General features: G+C 47.8%; 1 long non-coding RNA gene across 1 annotated transcript in view; it reads left to right on the top strand.

Annotated features, from left to right (window-relative positions):
* Positions 1-17330, top strand: part of LOC138283210 (uncharacterized) — a 46888-nt gene extending 29558 nt beyond the window's left edge. Inside the window, exon 3 of the long non-coding RNA XR_011201130.1 lies at positions 17230-17330. This is a non-coding gene — a long non-coding RNA (uncharacterized lncRNA). The remainder of the gene's footprint in view (positions 1-17229) is intronic.
* Positions 17331-22043: the final 4713 nt, after the last annotated feature.

The following is a 22043-nucleotide window of genomic DNA, read 5'->3' as shown; positions in this document are numbered from 1 at the left end:
ACGCACCTTTCCCCGTAGGTCGTTCCACCTCTTCCTGATGTCCTCCCTATTTCTTGGGTGCTGTCCCACTGCGTTGACCCTGTCCACTATTCTTTGCCATAGCTCCATCTTCCTGGCTATGGATGTGTGCTGTACCTGTGAGCCAAATAGCTGTGGCTCTACCCGTAGGATTTCCTCCACCATGACCCTGAGCTCCTCCTCAGAGAAGCGGGGGTGTCTTTGGCGTGACATGGGGTGGTGTGGGTGAGGTGTGGGGTGGTGTATGTGTTGATGAGTGTGGTGAGTGTAGTGGTATGTGGTGTTTTGTGCGTGGATGTTGTGTGGGTGATGGTGTAGTGTGCCTCTGTGTGATGGGGTTCTCTATTCTGTGCTGTCTTTCTATGGCGTTCTCTCTAATTTTGGGTCGTAGGGGTTTGTGGGTGATGTGGGTGTGTGTTTTATATTGTGTTGGATGTGTGGGAGTGTTGTTTGTATGTGTATCAGGTGTGTGTATTTTGAATTGTCCAATGTGGCGGTGTTTTGGAGCTGTGTGTGTATTTTGAGCGCGGCGGTGTATACCGCCAATGGAATACAGTGGTTGAAAGACCACCGGTTGGATTCGTGGGTCGTAATGGCATGGGCGTGTTTCTGTTGGCGTGGAGGTGGAGGATTTGTTTCCGCATGTTTATCGCTGACCTTTGGTGTGGCGGTGTTGTGTGGGTGTCTGAATTTCGGCGGATTCCGTGATGTGTGTCATAATAGCTGTGGTGGGCTCCCGCAGCCGCGGCGGTAAGCGCCTTTTACCGCCAATGTTGTAATGACCCCCTGTGTGTCTTGTTGGGGTAGGAGCATGACCGTGGAGGGCATCCCACACCCCTATATTAAAAAAGAAAAGAAAAAAGTCACCTGGTGTCTAGTGTGGGCAGATTGAGGGTAATCGCCCCCCACCTGCCCTCATGGGCCGGGGGGGGGGGTTGAAAGACATTCACAATAGTTTTTTGGGGGTATGGCCATGTCCATAATGGACAGCCCTTACCCCCTATAATTATTTTAAAAATCGGCCCTGGTGTCAAGTGGACTTTTGCCCCACTCCCACCGGGGAGGTGGTGGCAGGTTGGACGTAATTATCCCCATCTGCCTCCCAGAGGGGTGCGATAAAAGAGCTGCTCCCACTAAAAAGTCCTGGTGTCTAGTGAGTGGATACCTGCTTAAGGATCGGTATCCAATGATGATCCCCAAGCTGGGGAAGGATGTCCCTGGAAAGAGGAGATTCTTCCTTTTACAATGATACAGCTCCCACACCAATCAGTGCTCAGGGAGCTAATACATGCCCTTCAAGCCCTAATGTAGTGAAAGTAAAACAAGCCCAAAATAATAAAGGAATTCCTCTGGTTCTCCTCCCCAGTGTTGGCTGTCACCACTGATGCACTGGTAAGGTAGTGCAGTTGTCAGCCATTGACCTACACCTGCACTAATGGGGTTAATACCAATCCACACTGATTGTCTTAAACAAATACTTGTTACAATAAATAAGCCAGGTATACTGCCTTTGTCATAATCATTCATAATAAACATTAGATTTATGGCACTGAGTATACTTTCCCCAGTGAACCAATAAGGACTACTGCTGTTATTATTAGCTTATCAGCATAGTTTATTACTCCAGTTCTATGTAAAGTGGATAAGCTTTCCCACCAGGCATCCATAAGGCCTACAGTTATCTACTACAGTTACGAATATATAAAATTAAGATTTAAAATACTATGCCTCCTAAGAGTGGTTAGCAAGGATTACCCCAGTGCCTCCCTAGCCCCCTTGAGACTTACCAGCATTTGGTCCTCCGACTTTCGGACTCTTCTTCTGTGCGCCTGAGTCATCCCCTTGCTCCTTCTCCCCTGTTTTTCTCTCTCTCTCTCTCTCTCGCTCTTTTTGCTCACACAGGTTTGTTCTGCCATTTTTGATTTCTTATGCCTCTTCTGTCACTGTGTTCCTGTCTTGTCCATCTCTGCCTGCTTTTAACTTTTGCCACACTCACCTTTTTCTCTTTGCTCTTTTTATTTTACCACTCACTATTTTTGATTGCTTTTTCTGTACCACTCTCTTTTCTGCTTACTATTTATTTTTATTTTGCTTCTCTTGCTCTTTTTGCTTGTTCTTTTCTGTACTATTACTCACTCCTAACTTTTCCCAGCATGCTGTTTTTCTGAATTGCATTTTTGCTCTCACTTCTGCTCTTTTTGTGCCTTCTTTCAAGTTTCCACTCGGGCTATTTGTGCATTCTTTCTTTTTGCCTTTTTGAGCTCTTTTAGCCTTATTTCCTGTTCCAACCCTCTCTCTACCTCCCAGTGGGCTCATTACCTGTTTTCCACCTTCCCGCTCCTCCAGGACCCTTCCTATCCCCGCCCACTGCCTTTCTTCTTTCCACAGAGCCTGCTTAATGGCGGCCATAGCTCAGACACAAAAGACACTTGCAGCTTACGTCCAAATGCAAGCCCATCTCCACCTGTTCTTGCCCAGCCCATGCCCACTGCCAGAAACCCAGGTTCTCCCTCGCAGCTCGCTGTCCTGTGCCATACAGCACTGAAGGAGCATCCTCTTGCATTTCCTGCAAGTTCTCGTGCTCCCTCCCACACCCATAACTCACCTGTCACACCAACAGCACCCCGTTTGCTCACGTCCTCATGGACCAGCCACCACCCACAAAACATGCCACACTGTCATGCATGATCCTTAATGCCCATTCACTCACCGAACAAGCCACAGGGCTCTGGGACCTGCTGCATGATCATGCCCCGGACCTGCTGTTCCTCACAGAAACCTTGCTGAAACCTCATCAGCCTCTGACATCTCCACAGTGGAACACCTAAACTTCAAACTTTATATCACAGCCAGCTTCACCCTAAGCAGAACCCTGCTCTCTACAGTCCACCAAGACCACATAGCAACTTCACCAGCACCATCATAGACTTTATTGTGTCCCTCATCCTCTAATTGAGCACCTTCATCCTCAGAGATCTGAACTTCAACTTAGAAGACCAGGGAAACAGCCATTACAACGTGACCGTTACCACTCTTTACCATTACTAAGCGGTCATTACAACGCAGGTACAGTTACCATGCATAACCGTTACCATGCATGATTGCCGGCGTTTGGGTACTTTGGGAGGGGGCGTCACAGACACACTGGGAGAGGACACAGGGGACGTGTAAATGACAGTGGGGGTGGTGAGTGCAGGTGAGCGGCTTGTGGTGCTGGGTGTCCTGGTGCGAGTCCTAGTGCCTGTAGATGTGGTGCATGCAGGTGTGTGTGTAGACAAGACTGGGAGGGAGGAGGGAGAAGAGGAGGAGGGGGACACAGTGGAGACAGTGGATGTTGCTGTGTCTGTATGGGTGTGATGCTTGTGTGAGTGCCTTTGGTGTGTGTGGTGCCTATGTTTGCTTGAGCTACTTGTGTGTGTTGACTTGTGTGCATGCTGGTCTGTAGGTGTGCTTGGGATGGGCTGGGGTACAGGGGATTGGGTCTGGGTGGAGGAAGTTGGAGGGGGGAGGCTGGACACAGGGACAATGGCTGCCATCAGTGCTGAGGCCAGAAATTGCAGGGTTCGCTGAAGGACAGCCTGATCAGAATGAATGCCCTCCAGGAATGCATTACCGTGTTGCAACTCTCGTTCTACACCCTGGATGGCATTCACAATGGTAGACTGCCCAACAGTGAGTGACCTGAGGAGGTCAATGGCCTCCTCACTGAGGGCAGCAGGGGTGACAGGGGCAGGGCCTGAGGTGCCTGGGGCGAAGGTGATGCCCACCCTCCTGGGTGAGCGGGCACAGGGCGAACGCTGAGGGGCTGCTGGGAGGGCGGTGCTGGTAGGGGAGGTGGCGGCTGTACCTGTAGAAGTGGGGCGCACAGATGGTGCCGCCACCACAGGGGAGCTCACATCGGCGGACGAGTCAGTGTCGCTGGTTGGTGATCCTGTGGCCGACGTGAAGCTCCCCTCGCCCTCCGTCCCACTGGTGCATTCAGAGTTTGTGGTGTGGCCCTCCATAGCCATGTGGGATGCAGCTCCCTCGTGCTCCGGTGCCACTGTACCTCCGCCTGATGATGCTGATGTACAAAAGGACAGGGAGAGCAGGAAAAGGGGGGGAGACAGAAGAAAGAGAGTTTTAGTGCATGGCGGACAAGACAGACGCAGCAGCCCCATGCATTACGCCGTGCTCCTGCCCTCTGCACATGCAATTTCTGGGATATGGCCTACATGGCAATGGTAGAAATCTGCGCACATGGATGGCAAAGGGGCAACTATACATCAACTTGCCACTGTTCTGAGCTGGGGTAGAGTGCCACATGGCCTACATTACGGAGGGGCCTTGCTTACCTAACTCGCCCTGGCCTAGGGACACCCACTCCCCACCTCCCCCACCCAGACACCTCCACTGCACGCAAAATTCACAGAATGAGGTTGTACTCACCCCCTTGTGTCTGCTGTGATGTCCTTAAGCGTCCATCCAACTCCGGGTAGGCCACCGCCAGGATCCGGAACATCAGGGGGGTCATGGTGCGACGGGCACCCCTCCCACGTTGGGAGGCCATCCCCAGCTGAGCCTCCGCTGTCTTCTTGCTGCAGCGTCGAATGTCCTCCCATCTCTTACGGCAGTGGGTGCCCCGTCTCTGGTGGGCCCCCAGGGTCCGGACTTCCTTGGCGATGGCACGCCAAATGTCCCTCTTCTGGTGGGCGCTGACCTACATGACTTGCACAAGGAAAGAGGAACAGTCATTACCTACTGCACCGTCAATGTGAGTGGCCCCCTACCTACTCTGGCCATGTGGCCCATTCATTCCCATGCATTTATGTTCTATGAACTCTGCACCCTTCTCTCTTCCAACCAGCCCTCTCCACCCAGGCATAGCCCATCCAACGTGCTCCCTGTGTACTGACCTGTTGGTCTGGAGGACCGTAGAGTAGCATGTACTGGGGGAGGACCCCATCCACAAGTTTCTCCAACTCCTGTGCAGTGAAGGCAGGGGCCCTTTCCCCAGACGCAGCAGCCATTGTCGCTTCCAGACCGAGGTCACAGCAGCACTAGCAGTGTAGGTCCTCTCATGTCGAAGGTCAGGTATCTAGTGATTGAAGAGATAGAAAATGGCAGTGACGTCCGCGGCGGGGCACATCATCCCCGCCGGCGCACCTGTTCATTGGCTCCTGGGACCCATAGGGTTCAATGTTAACCAATGCAGCATTGCGCAGCACTCTACGACCGCCTACCGCGACGGTGTCCAACGCCAGCGCAGTTACCCCACAATTCCATTGTCCCATTTTAGAGGTCAGGCAGCCGCCATTTCAGGGGCCCACATGGCTTCATTTACTACTGCGTCACACATAGCTAGGCCTATAATCAACACACATACAGGAAGGGGTTTTGTGAGTGGTGTAGTCTTGTGTGTAACTGTGGGTAAATACCTGGAGGAATAGTGATTGGTTCTTCGCTGTTGTCCTTCTTAGGCACCGTCAGCTGGGACATATGAGAAGATGGCGGAATCCTCCGGTGTACCGACCGCTGGTGGACCTGTTGACAATGGAAGAAAGACATTTGATCGTGACCTACCAGTTTGACCGTGCCACAATCCAGAAACTATGTAGCCAGTTGGAGCCAGACCTGATGTCACCAATCCGCCATCCGACTGGAATCCACCCTGACGTGCAGGTGCTGTCAGTGCTCCATTTCCTTGCAAGTGGGTCATTTCAGACTACTGTGGCCATGGCATCAGGGATGTCCCAGCCTATGTTTTCCAACGTTTTGTCCAGAGTTTTGTCTGCCCTGCTGAAACACGTAAGGAGATACATCATTTTCCCTGAGGTGGAGGATTTGCCTACAGTTAAAGGTAACTTCTATGCCCTTGGACATATCCCCAACGTCATAGGTGCTATTGATGGGACCCATGTAGCTCTGGTCCCCCCCCCCCCCCCCCAGAGGAGTGAACAGGTGTACAGGAACAGGAAGAGTTATCATTCGATGAATGTCCAGATGGTCTGTTTGGCAGACCAGTACATCTCGCAGGTAAATGCTATGTTCCCTGGCTTAGTGCATGACGCCTACAACCTGCGGAATAGCAGCATCCCTGATATGATGGGTCAACTCCAGAGGCACCGTGTATGGCTATTGGGGGACTCTGGTTACCCCAACCTTTCGTGGCTATTGACCCCAGTGAGGAATCCCAGGACCAGGGCAGAGGAACGGTACAATGAGGCCCATGGGCAGACTAGGAGGGTGATCGAACGCACCTTCGGCCTCCTGAAGGCCAGGTTCAGTTGCCTCCATATGACAGGTGGGTCCCTATTCTACTCACTGAAGAAGGTGTGTGACATCATCATCGCCTGCTCCATGCTCAATAATTTGGCATTGCGACGCCAGGTGCCTTTTCTGCAGGAGGATGATCCAGATGACGGTGTTGTTGCAGCTGTGGAGCCTGTGGACAGTGATGAGGATGAAGCTGAGGAAGACGAAAACGACAACAGGGAGTCAGTCATACAGCAATATTTCCAGTGAGACACAGGAGAGTACATTTTCAGGTTTAACATTACATTAACTTTCACACGTCTACCTCTATCCTGTACCTACATTTCACTCACTATTTGTTAATTGAGTTGTCCCCTTCCATTTCAGTTTCACAAATGTGGTAACCTACGTGTCAACAGCTTGCACCCTTGAAAGGCTTGTGATGTGTGACATTGGTATGTTAGCCTTCCAATGGGTAACCCTTTTTGACACTGTAATTGACAATACAAAGTTCAAAATCATAGACTGACTTCAGTTTTATTAGTGTTTCAAGGGTGTTTATTTAAGTGCAGAAAAATGAAGGGGGGTTGTGAAATCGGGATGGGTTATGGTGGAAGAATGTCCATGGCAGAGTCCAGTCTATTAGTCTCACAGGTACATTGCCCATCTGGCCATTGGAAGTGGAGCTGGGGCAGTTCCAATCTGGACAGGATGACAAAGTGGGACAGTGGGGGGACAATCCGGGTAGTCTTATTTCCTGGCGGGGGTCTTGCCATCTTGCTCTGTCCTGTTCCTGGATCTCAGGGACCGCTTTCGTGGTGGTTGTCCGTCTGCAGGGGGTGGGGTGCTGGTGTGGTGGTCCTGTGGCTGGGCGTCCTGTCCACTAGCGCCGGTGGTGGTGGTGGGCATTTCATCGTCGTGGCTAGTGTCAGGGGCCCCTTGGAGTGCCACGGTGTCCCTCAACGTCTTTTGAATGTCCGTCAGCACCCCTACAATGGTGCCCAGAGCGGAGGCGATGGTCCTGAGCTCCTCCCTGAACCCCAAATATTGCTCCTCCTGCAGACGCAGGGTCTCCTGCAACTTGTCCAGGACCGTTGCCATCGTCTCCTGGGAGTGGTGGTATGCTCCCATGATGGAGGAGAGGGCCTCGTTGAGAGTAGGTTCCCTTGGCCTGTCCTCCCTCTGTCGCACAGCAGCCCTCCCAGTTCCCCTGTGTTCCAGTGCCTCCGTCCCCTGGACCGTGTGCCCACTACCACTGCCCCCAGGTCCCTGTTATTGTTGGGGTGGTGGGTTAGCCTGTGTGCCCTGTAGTGGTGGACACACCGCTGATTGACCTGTCCTGGGTAGGGAGGTATGGGCCCGCTGGGTGGGTGCTGTGCTTGTGTTACCAGAGGGTGGTAGTTCGGTATTGGGCTGTGGCTGGGCAAGGGGAACCGACTGTCCTGAGGCCCACGATGGTCCGGACTGGTCATCAAGATCCAGTAGGGCAGAGCTGCTGTCGTCACTGTGGGCCTCTTCTGGGGGGTGGAGTGGTGTTGTCTGGACCCTCTGGTGTGGTGACGTTCCTTCGGGTTCCTGTGGGGGTATAAGTACATGATTATTGCATGTGTGTGTTTCATGGTGTGCAATGGTTGGGTGTTCGTGTACCCCAGTGCAGGTATTCCTGTGTGGGGGCTTGTGTGCTGATGGTTGGGGGGTGTTCTGGGTATGTGCAGTGGGCATGCTTTAGTGATGGTATCCATGCTTAGTTGTGTCATGCAGGTCTTGGGGTTAGGATGGGTGGTTGGTGTTATGGGTACATTAGTGAGGAGTTAGGGTGATAGGGGAGGGTGTGAGGGTGGGGGTGTGTGATTGCATGCAGGTAAGGTGGGGGATATGAAAGTTGAGATTTGACTTACCATTGTCCGTTCCTCCAACGACTCCTGCGAGGCCCTCAGGATGCAAGATGGTCAAGACTTGCTCCTCCCATGTTGTTAGTTGTGGGGGAGGAGGTGGGGGTCCTCCGCCAGTACGCTGTACCGCGATGTGGTGCCTGGATACCGTGGAACGCACCTTTCCCCGTAGGTCGTTCCACCTCTTCCTGATGGCCTCCCTATTTCTTGGGTGCTGTCCCACTGTGTTGACACTGTCCACTATTCTTTGCCATAGCTCCATCTTCCTGGCTATGGATGTGTGCTGTACCTGTGAGCCAAATAGCTGTGGCTCTACCCGTAGGATTTCCTCCACCATGACCCTGAGCTCCTCCTCAGAGAAGCGGGGGTGTCTTTGGCGTGACATGGGGTGGTGTGGGTGAGGTGTGGGGTGGTGTATGTGTTGATGAATGTGTTGATGAGTGTGGTGTTTTGTGCGTGGATGTTGTGTGGGTGATGGTGTAGTGTGCCTCTGTGTGATGGGGTTCTCTATTCTGTGCTGTCTTTCTATGGCGTTCTCTCTAATTTTGGGTCGTAGGGGTTTGTGGGTGATGTGGGTGTGTGTTTTATATTGTGTTGGATGTGTGGGAGTGTTGTTTGTGTGTGTATCAGGTGTGTGTATTTTGAATTGTCCAATGTGGCGGTGTTTTGGAGCTGTGTGTGTATTTTGAGCGCGGCGGTGTGTACCGCCAATGGAATACCGCGGTTGAAAAACCACCGCGTGGATTCGTGGGTCGTAATGGCATGGGCGTGTTTCTGTTGGCGTGGAGGTGGAGGATTTGTTTCCGCATGTTTATCGCTGACCTTTGGTGTGGCGGTGTTGTGTGGGTGTCTGAATTTCGGCGGATTCCGTGATGTGTGTCATAATAGCTGTGGTGGGCTCCCGCAGCCGCGGCGGTAAGCGCCTTTTACCGCCAATGTTGTAATGACCCCCTGTGTGTCTTGTTGAGGTAGGAGCATGACCGTGGAGGGCATCCCACACCCCTATATTAAAAAAGAAAAGAAAAAAGTCACCTGGTGTTTAGTGGGGCAGATTGAGGGTAATCGCCCCCCCACCTGCCCTCATGGGCCGGGGGGGGCGGGGGGGGGTTGAAAGACATTCACAATAGTTTTTTGGGGGTATGGCCATGTCCATAATGGACAGCCCTTACCCCCTATAATTATTTAAAAAATCGGCCCTGGTGTCAAGTGGACTTTTGCCCCACTCCCACCGGGGAGGTGGTGGCAGGTTGGACGTAATTATCCCCATCTGCCTCCCAGGGGGGTGCGATAAAAGAGCTGCTCCCACTAAAAAGTCCTGGTGTCTAGTGAGTGGATACCTGCTTAAGGATCGGTATCCAATGATGATCCCCAAGCTGGGGAAGGATGTCCCTGGAAAGAGGAGATTCTTCCTTTTATAATGATACCGCTCCCACACCAATCAGTGCTCAGGGAGCTAACACATGCCCTTCAAGTCCTAATGTAGTGAAAGTAAAACAAGCCCAAAATAATAAAGGAATTCCTCTGGTTCTCCTCCCCAGTGTTGGCTGTCACCACTGATGCACTGGTAAGGTAGTGCGGTTGTCAGCCATTGACCTACACCTGCACTAATGGGGTTAATACCAATCCACACTGATTGTCTTAAACAAATACTTGTTACAATAAATAAGCCAGGTATACTGCCTTTGTCATAATCATTCATAATAAACATTAGATTTATGGCACTGAGTATACTTTCCCCAGTGAACCAATGAGGCCTACTGCTGTTATCATTAGCTTATCAGCATAGTTTATTACTCCAGTTCTATGTAAAGTGGATAAGCTTTCCCACCAGGCATCCATAAGGCCTACAGTTATCTACTACAGTTACGAATATATAAAATTAAGATTTAAAATACTATGCCTCCTAAGAGTGGTTAGCAAGGATTACCCCAGTGCCTCCCTAGCCCCCGCCTGAGACTTACCAGCATTTGGTCCTCCGACTTTCGGACTCTTCTTCTGTGCGCCTGAGTCATCCCCTTGCTCCTTCTCCCCTGTTTTTCTCTCTCTCTCTCTCTCTCGCTCTTTTTGCTCACACAGGTTTGTTCTGCCATTTTTGATTTCTTATGCCTCTTCTGTCACTGTGTTCCTGTCTTGTCCATCTCTGCCTGCTTTTAACTTTTGCCACACTCACCTTTTTCTCTTTGCTCTTTTTATTTTACCACTCACTATTTTTGATTGCTTTTTCTGTACCACTCTCTTTTCTGCTTACTATTTATTTTTATTTTGCTTCTCTTGCTCTTTTTGCTTGTTCTTTTCTGTACTATTACTCACTCCTAACTTTTCCCAGCATGCTGTTTTTCTGAATTGCATTTTTGCTCTCATTTCTGCTCTTTTTGTGCCTTCTTTCAAGTTTCCACTCGGGCTATTTGTGCATTCTTTCTTTTTGCCTTTTTGAGCTCTTTTAGCCTTATTTCCTGTTCCAACCCTCTCTCTACCTCCCAGTGGGCTCATTACCTGTTTTCCACCTTCCCGCTCCTCCAGGACCCTTCCTGTCCCCGCCCACTGCCCTTCTTCTTTCCCACAGAGCCTGCTTAATGGCGGCCATAGCTCAGACACAAAAGACACTTGCAGCTTACGTCCAAATGCAAGCCCATCTCCACCTGTTCTTGCCCAGCCCATGCCCACTGCCAGAAACCCAGGTTCTCCCTCGCAGCTCGCTGTCCTGTGCCATACAGCACTGAAGGAGCATCCTCTTGCATTTCCTGCAAGTTCTCGTGCTCCCTCCCACACCCATAACTCACCTGTCACACCAACAGCACCCCGTTTGCTCACGTCCTCATGGACCAGCCACCACCCACAAAACATGCCACACTGTCATGCATGATCCTTAATGCCCATTCACTCACCGAACAAGTCACAGGGCTCTGGGACCTGCTGCATGATCATGCCCCGGACCTGCTGTTCCTCACAGAAACCTTGCTGAAACCTCATCAGCCTCTGACATCTCCACAGTGGAACACCTAAACTTCAAACTTTATATCACAGCCAACTTCACCCTAAGCAGAACCCTGCTCTCTACAGTCCACCAAGACCACATAGCAACTTCACCAGCACCATCATAGACTTTATTGTGTCCCTCAACCTCTAATTGAGCACCTTCATCCTCAGAGATCTGAACTTCAACTTAGAAGACCAGGGAAACAGCCATTACAACGTGACCGTTACCACTCTTTACCATTACTAAGCGGTCATTACAACGCAGGTACAGTTACCATGCATAACCGTTACCATGCATAATTTTACAATGACTATACCTTTACCAGGCATGCCTTTACAACAAATTTCATTCAGTCACCTCAACACGCTCACCTGGACCAACCACTCTGTTTTGCACTTCCACATCAACACCCCCAACCCCAGAACACTGAAACAGACCAAGGACATCAGATGCAGCCGGAGCATAATGACAGAAGAAGGATGGACAATCAGTTTCCTCTCCATGCCTGCCTCCTCTGGTGACCTGCAAAACAATGTAAATGCATTAACAACTGTATCTCAGACTGTGCTGACGAACTGGCCCCCCTCAAGGATTCAGACAAGCAAGAACCAACACCTAGGTATGCTGGTACACAGAGGAGCTGAGAGAATCCAAGCATCTCTGCAAGCAGATGGAAGGAGATGGAGAACAACCAGAAACAGCATTGCAAGGAAGCTCCGAAAACAGCCCTCACCTAGCAACTGGAGTCCTCTAACAACTCTGCTGGGGAACTCTTTAACATCGTCAGAGAATTTTCCAGTGCTCTGTAGCCACCAACGCCATCACCATCACCCCTTCTCAGGACCTCTGTAGCAACATTTCATAGTTCTTCCACAACAAGATTCTAAAGATCTACAGCAACTTCAGTCCTCAGTCTACCACAGAAGACTACCTTGGACAGCTGCTGCCCACAACCAAAGCTAATTTACTTACGGCATGGACCCACCCTCACCACAGAAGACACCACAAGAATCATAAACTTCATCATACTCCGGTCCCCCTCCCCCTCAACCCCCACACACCACATCTAAAACCTAGGAAGAAAACACATCAGTGCTAACCTTGTCACAATCATATACTCCTCAATCCACAGCAGAACTATCCCCAATAACCGGAAACATGCCAACGTCAAAGCCCTCCTGAAGAAACCATCAGTGGACCCAGAGATACTTAGTATCTACAGACCTATTTCACTCCTACTGTTCCCTTCCAGGGTCATGGAGAAGGCAATCAACAATCAGCTATCCACCCACCTTGACCAGAATAGCCTCTTGGACTTCGTGTAATTAGCTTTTGGCAGGAACCACAGTGCTGAGACCACACTCATTGCAGCAACAGACAACATTAGGACCATTATGGACAAAGGGTAAACTATTGCACTCATCCTCAGCCTCACCTCCTGGTAGCCTTCAACACTGTATCCCATGCCACCATCATCGCCAGATTACATGATTCTGGAATCCAAGGACCCGCCTTCAGATGGATCTCCTCCTTCCTCTCCAACAGAACCCAGTGTGTCCAATTTCCCCCTTACTCCTCCAAACACAAGTGTCTCATGTGTGGATTCCCTCAGGGATCCTCCCTCTGCCCAACCGTTTTCAACATCTACGTGTCACCCCTCACCCTCATCATCAGAACCCATGGTACCAACATAAGAGGTTAGTTGTTCGGGTGAGGGCACTTCCATGCCAATTGTGGGCAGCCCCCAACCCTATATTTATTTATTTTTTAAAAACATTCTGTGGTGCCTCCTCTCCCTCCAGAGAATGATTTGTTATATCAGTTCATTCCTGCTGTTTCTTCCCAACTTCTAACCCACCAGAGTTGCTGCCTATGCTCCTCTTATGGATCACCAGAGGACTAAATAACCAGAGAAAAGATAACTGTGTTACAACAATTAACATGTCCTGGCGCTCAGATCGCCTTTCTACGAGAGACATACATTTCACCCAGTAGACCTCACCCATGTGCGTCCACATGGCCCCCCCATTGCTACTACTCAAGTTACAGTACATATTCCAGAGGCGTGTGCATTTTAGTGCAGAAGAACCTACCATTCGACCACACAGGCACCTTCACAAGCGACCACGGCCAGTACGTCCTGGTCATGGGGACACTCGCTCCTGTTGGCCAACATCTATGCCCTAAATATAGATTCACCTGAATTCTTCCAGGGGTTACACGCACAGATTGGGCGAGTGAACTTTGATCATATACTAATGGGAAGAGACTTCAGCCTGTTGATGGACATAACTTTGGAAACCACAGTGGTCTCAGCTGGCAACCCATGATCACTTCCCATTTTGTGTGTCAGATGCAACACCTATTTGCTCCGAGATGCCTGGCGCCTAAAGAGTGCCTTGGCCTTAAAGCACACCCTTACTGTTCCCCCACCCAAGGTACATGGTCCGATATCGGCTATTGTTTTATATCTGCAACTCTGTGCCCATGGTTGAACGGGGTCCAACACTTGGTTCGCACACTCAGACCACGCTATGGTCCTCCTTACACTTCACATTCTGTTTGCGACTGGCCTGGAGAGACAAAGGCGCTTCCCCACACTGCAGGATGAGTTTTTTCACTCCGAGTTGTGCACGGCAGTGGTTGATTACTACAAATTTAATGAGGGCTCAGTGACCACAACGCCATCTTCTGGAAGGTGATTGAAGCATACATTAGGGGCATTTGCATCTCCAGACACTCAGGGGTGTTGAGAGACATGTGCAAGACAATGACAAGCATTGAGAGGGAACTGCCTGAACTAGACTCGACTGATGCCCAACAACAAGATAATTCCCAAGCTCTTAAACACTGCACTAATGACAGAATACAGTGACCTGGCTGAACGCGAGGTCCTCTTGGGCGAAATATGCTAGGGCCCGCAAATACAGAGAGGGTGAAGACCTGGAAAGCACATTGGCCAAACGTTTGTGACCCCCAAGAGGCTCCTGCTACATTGCCAAACTTCATCCAGAAGGGGATTCTAGGGTAACCTCTAATGAAGCAATACTGTCAACCTTTTACAGTATTGTACACATCTCTACGCCACACGTATCTCCAAGGACGCAACTACACTCTCAGCGGTAGCTATGGTGTGGCTACCTTTTGCTCATGGCCAATTCCTCAGTGAACTACTATCAAGCGAGGGAATTGTATTGGCTATTGATTCCCTTGATGACCCCAAGCCTAGATAGATTTACTGGGGAATTCTATAAACACCTCACCCCGCTTTTTTTGACCATGTATGCGAAATCCGTTGACCCCTCCCTTCCCGGTCACATGTGGAACCTGACAGGGATGCCCTCGTTCCCCATTGCTTTTTATAATGGCCATAGCCCTTTGGTATGGCACCTCTAAGAGTCCCATATGTATCACGGTCTGCAGTTTAAATGAGGCCCTCTCCTTATTTCACTCTACCCTGATGATGTGCTGCTGTTTGTACGGCACCCACAGAACAACATAGTCCCAATCCTTTAAGAAGTGATCCGTTTTGGAAGTCCGAAATCTCCCCCCTCACGGTTGCTACTGTACTCTTCCAGTGTGAATATCTAGTGAAGTCGTGCAATGACACAGGCAAATATTTAGATATCTATCTGTAACTACTAATACCAATCTACGGTCTATAGTCAACTATACACAAGCGTCAGCTACTTTACGAAAATGCATGATTAAACACTGGAACGTTCTTAAGGCTGACAATACCCTCAAGGATTTAATTTCGGATTCACCTACTTTCACGTACCGTAGAGGTACAACTCTTAAAAATATATTGTGCCCTAGCTATCCGCTTATGCATCAGCATGAAGATTGGCTTACACGTCGTAATAAGGGGTTCTATAAATGTGGACGTTGCGGTGTGTGCAAATGGACTCTGTCTGGGATCTCCACTTTAAGAGCCAGGCGGGTGACCGATTTTGTATTCTCACAAATATTACCTGTGAGAGTAGTTTTGTGATGTATATGATTGTCTGCAAGTGTGGATGCTATTATGTGGGCAGTACTATCAGGCCACTAAAAACGAGAATGAGTGAACATTACAGGGCCCTTAGACAGGGGGATGAATGATATCCCATCGCTACACACATACGTCTATGCCCTAAACAGGGCCAAAATCAGAGCTTTGACTTTTTTGGCTTTGAGATTGTACATAGGAATCCGCGGGGAGGTAATAGGGAGTTAGCACTTAGGAAAAGAGAGTGTTATTGGATCCTTAAACTCAGGGCGGTGGAGATGGGCCTTAACACTAACCATGAGATGGAATACTTTTTGAGCTAATATTGAGTTATTACGGAAGTTATTTATGTGTTACTCAATGCACTATAACATTAACATAATAGTACTGTCCCTGCTGCTAATACATGGGTATTGGACGTAGGATTACTATTAGTAATGTTTAAATTATTGTGTTTACCATTATGCCAATGAATGTGTTACTTATACTGATGCACAGAGGCTGTTTATTCTTTTGGGTGGGCAATTTACAGAATATTGTTAGATAACCACTATTAATCTTATTTTAATTCGGTTGTGTAACTGCAATGGAATGGTTATTCACTTTGATGAACATTATTGTTTTAATAAAAAAATCAACGTATGCTACTATGTTGCTTCCTCCACCCTCTTCCCTTTTTCATGTAATTCATATTCTATAAACCCGACAGTTTTTGCAAGGGTTAACTGATGCACAATATGTAAAACTATCCGAACTGGAGTTTGGGGCGGGTATGATGGCACAGACATAACAAGGTGTCTAAAAAAAGGGGGTATTATACACCACTTTTAGGTGAATACATTGTAAATTGGTGAAATTTTGCTTATCCCCTGGAGAATTATGATTATTCAAATGATATTGGTTATACCCATAACAAAGTGGAGCCATATAATCATCACTTAATATTTTTTATTGTTTATACGTTGCCTTAATAGTGGTACACTTATGGGTTGAACTTGTCAATCTCACTTTTTCTCTTCTCTTATTGGCTTTGATCTTACTTAAATTTTATTGGTCTTGGGTCTTTCGCTTTTGCACTCCTCTTTATAAATATATAAGGTCTATTTAAATAGAGTAGTCCCTTCATCATTACAAGATGGCTCCCGTTTTTTTCAGTAATTTTCTATCTTATATACCGGCCAATATGGCGGACGGGCCTTTTTGGTAACTGTTAAAGTCTCGCAGGAACTAATTCAGTCAAGTGCTACTTTAACGGAGGCAGGCAGAACGCCGTCTGCATACCGATCGACCGGAGATTTGCTACTTTTCTCCGCAGCACATTATTTTGTGCGTTCTTTTCTCACAAGGTGAGCGGGGGTGAGACTTGTCACACACGCGTTGGTCGCGTAGAAGGGGGGATTCACATCAGTAACCATGGCAACCTGGTGTTGATTTCTTCTTTTTCCCGCAATTCTGATGGTGTGTAATCTCACACCACTCATATTTATATTGCACGGATTACGTACACAGAACCAAAAGACTTGGTATGTTTTCTTTGGGATGCACTACACATTTGGTATATTACTTGGAGTTTGTCTCCTCTATAATTTTATTTGGCAATTTATTATTATTTTTGTTTCACAGTTATGGATTCTGAATGCTTATAGGATTATACGTAACCACATATGGCTTTAAACTGTGCACTTAGTCTTATTGAGGTATGTCTTTCTGCCTTAGATTTATTAGGTATACAGCATGATTTAGGGCTATCCTAACTTCAAGACTTAGGGGTTCTTTGCAAATGGCTTCTTTGTTGGTTTTCTCTCCTTACATGTATTCTCAATCTTTGTTTGGAATCTGAAGATATAATGATTCTTTTCTTTTTTCACGTGGTGTTGTGATATTTGTCGCCTTCTCCAGTTCGGGCAGTTTCCTTTCCTTCTTTTCGAGAATGATGTCTTATTTCATTATATTTGGTTATACATATTGTTATGAGGACATTTCGTTGTACATAATGTGATTATCACTGAGTCACAGGGTTTTCTCTTTTGTGTTTATGGAATCTGTGGTTGAAAGCTATTTTATCTTATGTATGTTCTATGTATTCTTTATTTTTTCAATTTTGGTATCTTATGCAGCCTTGAAGAAGTCGCCAGGAGTATTTTCTCCTATGACGAAACACGTGTTGGCTGTGGCTGTTCTTGCGGGTTTTCTGTTTCATTAAAGGACGAACTTGATACCTTAAGGACTCAATTGGAATTTTTGCCAACCTGCGCATCCATTCAGACTTTATCATTGAATTGTTGATATAGCACTTATGAACTACAGATCTTACTTATTAATTCACGTGTGCCTTGACCTCTGTTAAGCTGTCTGCATCGGGACAGGAAGCAAGTGGTGAGATTTAATTATGGCCCTGCTATTATACCTTTGAATACCCAAGTGGAGAAGTGGGCTCGCTTGCCACTGCCAATGGCCAGGCGAATAACAATTATAAAAATAGTGGGACTGCCCTGGTTCCTTTACCTCATTCTATACATCCTCAACACATTCCTCAACACATTTCGAGGCCTGCTCCTTAAACTCCTACACATGACCTTGAACTGTGCACCTGCTGGGAAAGGAACCTGGGACGCCCCTTGACAGATAAGATATGTGTGACATGCTGTGCACGAACTCGACTGGTCTCACCTAATCACTGCCATAACGTTATTCATTTAAACATTTTGAGACAAGCATACATTACTCCTAATGATCAAAATAGATTTGATCATGTGAGGCCTTCGGACTGTCCCAAACGCTGTATCACAGGAGCAGACTTTATTAACATGGCATGGACATGCAGACATACATCTTTTTATTTTTTTTGGAGTGAGGTTTTCTTCAGGCTAGCCAGATGACGGAGATTCCCCTTGATCCAGACCCACTCCTGGCACTGTTGTGTTATACACAGGACCTCCCGAAAAACATTAGATGCTTTACAGCCATGGCCCTTCTACTGGCAAAACAGGGAATTGTAATACACTAGGGCTGCGTATGCCCATCCATGATCAAAAACTGGCTTCAAAGCTTGACGTATTGTAACACAACAAGTTAAATATATGCTTCACTTCAACCTCCAGACCGAAGGACATATGGCAGCCCTTGCTTGACTTCCTTTTGTCAGTGACGAGAGACCACAAGACTCTACCACCGTGGACATTGCAGTTGCACGTCCCCCCCTTCCCATTTCTCAGTACCCTATCCAACCAACTTTGCTTAGATAATCCTAGACCTACACCATATGCTAGGCAGACTGCAAATACCAGGGAGCGATTCCCCCCAACTCCACCACACACCACCTCTCAAGGCAGGCTGTCAGCACTCATACACTTCTCTTGTTAATACTACGGACATTAAATAGTTTGAAAAATTCAGTTTTCTCTTTGAAGAAACAGGGTTTCGCCCTTTTTCTTGCAGAGTTTGTTTGCACCAACCAATGACGGCTTTAATTCCACCATCTGTTACAGCACTCTGGTCCTCTACCAGGGACTTTTATACCTCCCCTAACATGGTAATGCTTCATTACTTAGAGTCCCTAAACTACTACAAAACAATTTCTTCTTCACTGACCATAACTTTGACTGTTCAACAGTATGTTCTATATACAGATACGCACTCAGTCTGCTCTCTAAATATGATATTGTGCCGATATTGAGATGCATTTTATATATGTTTGTTTTAAAACCTTAAAGCATTTTAAAAAAAGAGGACAGGCCTTCTCCTACTTTGCTGCTAAAATTTGGAACAACCTCCCACAAATCCTGATGATCTTCCCTTCCCTCCTCCACTTCTGGAAGAAGCTGAAGTCCTGGCTGTTCAACTGGGAGCCCATCCTTATCTATAGGTCAGCACTAGCACCTGGATACCCTCACAGGTGAGTAGCCACGCTCTACAAATCAACATAAGTTAAACCATCAGTGAAGCACTTCCACCTATCCTCAACTTTTCTATCTCTTCAGCTACCTTTCCAGACACTTAAAAGCATGTCACCATCCTCTCTCTACTTAACAAACCACCTCTGCCTCATCCTGGACAGATGAGACACAGTGGGCCTCATCCTCCTGGACCTCTTTGCAGCATTCAACACGGTCTCCCACCCTGTCCTCATCCAGCACTTACACGAGATTGGAATCTAAAGACCTGTCTTTCCCTGGATCTGCTCCTTCCTGACTGATAGGACTCAAGCAGTCAGCCTGGCCCCTTACTTTTCGGACACCCATAACTTCATCTGTGGAGTATCACAAGGCTCATTTCTCAGCCTAACCCTCTTCATATGATCCCTGTAGCCAGCTGTCATCCTCACTCACAACATTGTCATCCTATCTTATGCCAACAGCAATCAAATCATAGTCTTCCTGTCAGACAAGGCTCCGAACACATGAAAGAAGTTCACCACCTGCATGACTAAAGTCGGCAACTGGGTGAAGACCAACTATGTCAAACTCAACACCAACAAGACAGAGGTGATGATCTTTATCAAGACCACCTCACCATGGGACTCCACCATGTGGTCCGCCAAACTAGAACCTACATCCAACCTCAGCACCCATTCAAAGATTTGTAGGTGCCTCATCAATAAGAGACTGGACAGGACCTTGGAAGTCAGTGTTATCTTAGCGTCTTGCTTCCACACTCTGAATATGATGAGAAAAAGCTCCAAATGTCTCCGGAGTTACAGCCGCAAAATCGTCACACACCATCATCAGTAGCTAGAGCTGGACTACTCGAAAACCCTTTACTCCGGAATCAGCAAGCAACTCACCAGAAGACTACAGATGATTCCGAATGCAGCAACCAGAAGTACCCTCAACCTCCCATGCAACACATCACACTGCACCTCAAGGAGCTACACCGGCTATAAGTGCACACAGATCAAACTCCTCACTCATAACTTCAAGGAACTGCACAACATTGGCCCGGCCTACTTTAACAGCTGCATCTCCTTTAACAAACTTTCCAGACCTTTTCGCTCTCCTGGACTCTTACTAGCACACATCCCATGTATTTGCAGAACGAGGTCTGGAGGTCGGGCCTACTCCTACCTCGCTCCTAAACCATGAAACAACCTATCACTACACAGCAGAGCCTCCTCCTCACTCTGTAAGGTCTGCAGGAAGCTGGAGACCTAGCTTTGTGAATACCCCGCCCACCTTGGCAAGGCTAGACACTTACCTGCTCAGTACCAGGATACCGTCCCAGTAATAGTGCAATTTACAAATACACATAACATAAGATTTTGTAATGACAATCCACTACATAAATCAATATATTAAATTTACAAATAGAACTGGCCTGCCGAGGTCACCTGCAGCAGTCCAATTTGGATTCTGTTCTATTCTCTAGATTTATAGAGCACATAGCTACCCGAAATTCAGGTTTCCTAGACCTATCAGAAAAAGATGGATGATTAATATGCAAACCCTTACACAAAAGGTTCAGAAAAAAGAACTGTCCTCCCTTTTGATGCTTATAGGCAACGAGTCCCAGAGCTTAGGAGCAAGATAGGTATACTATCGGCCTCCACTCCTAGCTCTCTTAATTCAAGGGATCACCAACAGTTCCCTATTGTTTGATCTCATGTTCATGTTGGCACAGTAGGGGGTAGCCGTGCCCTGCAGAATGGATGGCCTAACCTTGTACTTAGCCTTACGTAGTACACATAGTGCTTTAAATTTTACTCTGCCCAGTGTGGGAAGCCAATGAAGCTTGTTAAGCGCTTTCTCTGCTGACTGCGTTCTCGGGATGCCTAGCAGTACCTAGGATGCAGCATTTAGTTCACCCAGTACTGTAAAATTTGCTGCCTTGAGGCTGAAAGTCACCCGTATTTCAGGCACCACTTTCATAAACTCTGTGGCTGGCCCAGAGAACCGATAGATCAACATTCCTGAAAATGTAAATTTACGAGATAGTTTAATTGAAAAGGCCAGGCTTTCACTTTCTGCAGGCGTAACATGAGTACATTTTCATCCCATGTCCTTTCTGACTATTGTTGCAACACCTCTCCCTTTCTGACCGCTACAATCGCATACGGCCATTCCATAACCTGCCGGCAAAGCCTCCACAATATCCTGCCCGTTTTCTTCATTGAGCCAAGTCTCTGTCAGGAAGAGGGTTGTTGGTTGTGTATCTTCTAATAAAGTAAACACTTGCTGTCTGTGTTTGGGGAGGGACCTGCAGTTACCCAAGAGCATACTTCACCTAGGTGTTGGCTGGCACACTGCCCTGCTTGACCCCATGTCACGATCTCCTACCTCTTTCAGTTCAAACACGTTTAAAGAGAAGTTACATGCAAGGCACTTGGCCGGTACTAAATCCGGAACCAAGAGATGCTTGCAGGTGTCGTCCAACTGTCTGCTAAAGTTTTTCAGCTCTGTTGATGAATAACTCAGAATTACAAATCTCCTGCACCCAAACGGGCAGGGTCCCTGGCCCTTGTCCCTGGTTGGCCGCGGACGGGAGCAGATGGGCTTACCTGCAGCGTGGCACCCCCGCTGTGTGTCCTTGTGCCGGCTGCCATTTTATATACTGGCAACTCAAGCCTTAGAGCGTCAACCGCACTGAAGCAGCTAAAGAAAGTCTATGGGCACTGCACACAGCCAAATAGTCTACTCCCTCTCCACGACCGTGCCAAAGCAATAGCAACAAATAAAAGCCCCTCTCACCCAAGTTCAAAACATTGTAAAATCATTTTTCAATAAAAAGTAAAAAAACAGCTTTTAGAAAGTTTATTTCGAAATTATCACTCACTTCCTTTAAAGGGAATTGATAAGAGTATGATTCCAGACATGGGTGGACTCTTACGATCACAACTTATGCATCCTTTTTAAGATTGAGGTGTATATCATCATCACAAAGACAACAGGGTTTTTCTTTCCACTCTGCTTGAAGCGCTGCTGAAGAGAGAGGCTGT

The sequence above is a fragment of the Pleurodeles waltl genome, chromosome 3_1 (genome assembly GCF_031143425.1).
Source record: "Pleurodeles waltl isolate 20211129_DDA chromosome 3_1, aPleWal1.hap1.20221129, whole genome shotgun sequence".
Taxonomy (NCBI): domain Eukaryota; kingdom Metazoa; phylum Chordata; class Amphibia; order Caudata; family Salamandridae; genus Pleurodeles; species Pleurodeles waltl.
This window is presented reverse-complemented; position numbering and strand designations above follow the sequence as displayed.